Below are 2,422 nucleotides of genomic sequence, written 5' to 3'. Positions count from 1 at the left end.
TCATTGCTTTTCATACAGTGCAGGTCTAGTTTCAAACTAGAACGACCGCAACGCGGACTTATGCCTCCGCCATTAGTTCATTCTGGAGTCCAAATCACCATTTGAGGCAAATTGAAAGAGATTCCGTCAAGGCGCTCCTGTGATGTTGCGTTACAGAGCTTGGAAATTGGGTGTGTGAGAGGTCACAGTGACCTTGAACTTTGACCACCAAAATGTAATCAGTTCATCCTTGAGTCCAAGTCGATGTTTGAGACAAGTTTGAATAAATTCCGTCAAGGCATTCCTGAGATATCGCGTTAACAAGCTTGAAAATGGCGTTTGAGAGCTCACCTTGACCTTTGACCTTTGACCACCAAAATCTAATCAGATCATCCTTGAGTCTAAGATGATGTTTGAGGCAAATTTAATGAAATTCCGTCAAGGCATTCGTTTGAGAGGTCACAGTGACCTTGACCTTTGACCAGCAAAATCTAATCAGTTCATCCTTGAGTCCAAGTCGATGTTTGAGACAAGTTTGATTAAATTCCGTCAAGGCATTCCTGAGATATCACGTTAACAAGCTTGAAAATGGCGTTTGAGAGGTCAGTGACCTTGACCTTTGACTTTTGACCACCAAAATCTAATCAGCTCATCCTTGAGTCTAAGTAGATGTTTGAGACAAGTTTGATTAAATTCCGTCAAGGCATTCCTGAGATATCGCGTTAACAAGCTTGAAAATGGCGTTTGAGAGGTCACAGTGACCTTGACCTTTGACCACCAAAATCTAATCAGTTCATCCTTGAGTCCAAGTCGATGTTTGAGACAAGTTTGATTAAATTCCGTCAAGGCATTCCTGAGATATCGCATTAACAAGCTTGAAAATGGCGTTCGAGAGGTCACAGTGACCTTGACCTTTGACCTTTGACCACCAAAATCTAATCAGATCATCCTTGAGTCTAAGTCGATGTTTGACGCAAATTTGATGAAATTCTGTCCAGGCGTTCCTCAGATATCGCGTTAACAAGCTTGAAAATGGCGTTCGAGAGGTCAAAGTGACCTTGACCTTTGACCTTTGACCACCAAAATCTAATCAGATCATCCTTGAGTCTAAGTCGATGTTTGAGGCAAATTTGATGAAATTCCGTCCAGGCGTTCCTCAGATATCGCGTTAACAAACATCGGACGGACGGACGGACGGAAGGACGTACGGACGGACGGACAACCCGGATCCATAATGCCTCCGGCCTGGCTATCGCCGGCGGAGGCATAAAAAGTGTATCACTACAATGAAATGGCTACTCTGGGGACTAAGATCACACATGAATAGCTGCTAATTGGCCTTATTGAATCTATAAGAGTCTCAACTGTCCAGTCATACCCAAATTTATGAAATTCCAAGACTCTTTAGGGACCCTAGTATGCAGAAATGTCAAATACACCAAATGACACTTTTCCAGGCCTACTGCATGTAAAGAACGGTGTGGTTCTTGCCCAAAACTGCATCAGATGAGCATAAATTTGGCATATCTGTATAGGGGAGGCTATGCCCATCTAACCCATTTCCATTCAGATACGTATATTGAGGTGACAGGTCAAGGGACCATTTGGAAATTGGTGATGGCCGTTTTTCCCTCGCCAAAATTTTGTCTGACTTTGAATCATTAGTTATTTAGCCCCCTTCCCGACAAGCCTGAGCTTCCCTGAGCGCGCCACAGTCTCTGAAAGACAGTCTCACCGGCGTTCCTGCCAGCAATCTTGCGGGTCTCATAGGGGTAATAAAACATTGGGGGGGAAAAACACACATTTTGGACAGGTTCTTTTCTTGGTATCATCAAAATCTTTATTTTAGAGGTCCTATGTATGCCAAAAGTCCAGACTAGAAAAATAATAATAAGGGGGGTGCATTGTTCCATTGCATTTTATTTTTGTTTTAAGGATGTTGGTTGTTATGGTTAGGGTTAAGCAAGTAAAAAAAATTAACCAAATTGTTGTACTTGCCTAACCCTAATAAGCAATCTTTGGAATGTAATCTAATGTTTTCAAATAAGAAAAATGCTCGTTAAAAAAGTGATGTGGCTTGACCGGGAATCGAACCCCAGCCCTCAGCTCAGAAAGCAAGCACCTTAACTATTAACCCACAAGCCCAAACCACAACTTCAGCTGAACATTTTTAACCCCTAACCTTAACCAAATTGTTTTACTAGCCTAACCATAACAACCAACATCCTAAAAATAAAAATGCAATGAATCATGTTTGAAGAGTTGTATGGCGATTCCTCTATTCTGCGTCATCCCTTTCTGGCAGAAAGCCTTCATGGCTAGCTTCTCCCATGTGTGACTTTGGCACTCTATAAAGCTCTGAAAATGCAATGATATTCCAGAAACACCAGGACCAGTGACCACTGAGCGACACATCACATAAGAGGTGCAACACTTTGAGGGC

The sequence above is a fragment of the Poromitra crassiceps genome (assembly GCF_964638095.1).
Source record: "Poromitra crassiceps genome assembly, chromosome: 8".
NCBI classification, from domain to species: Eukaryota; Metazoa; Chordata; class Actinopteri; order Beryciformes; family Melamphaidae; genus Poromitra; species Poromitra crassiceps.
This window is presented reverse-complemented; position numbering follows the sequence as displayed.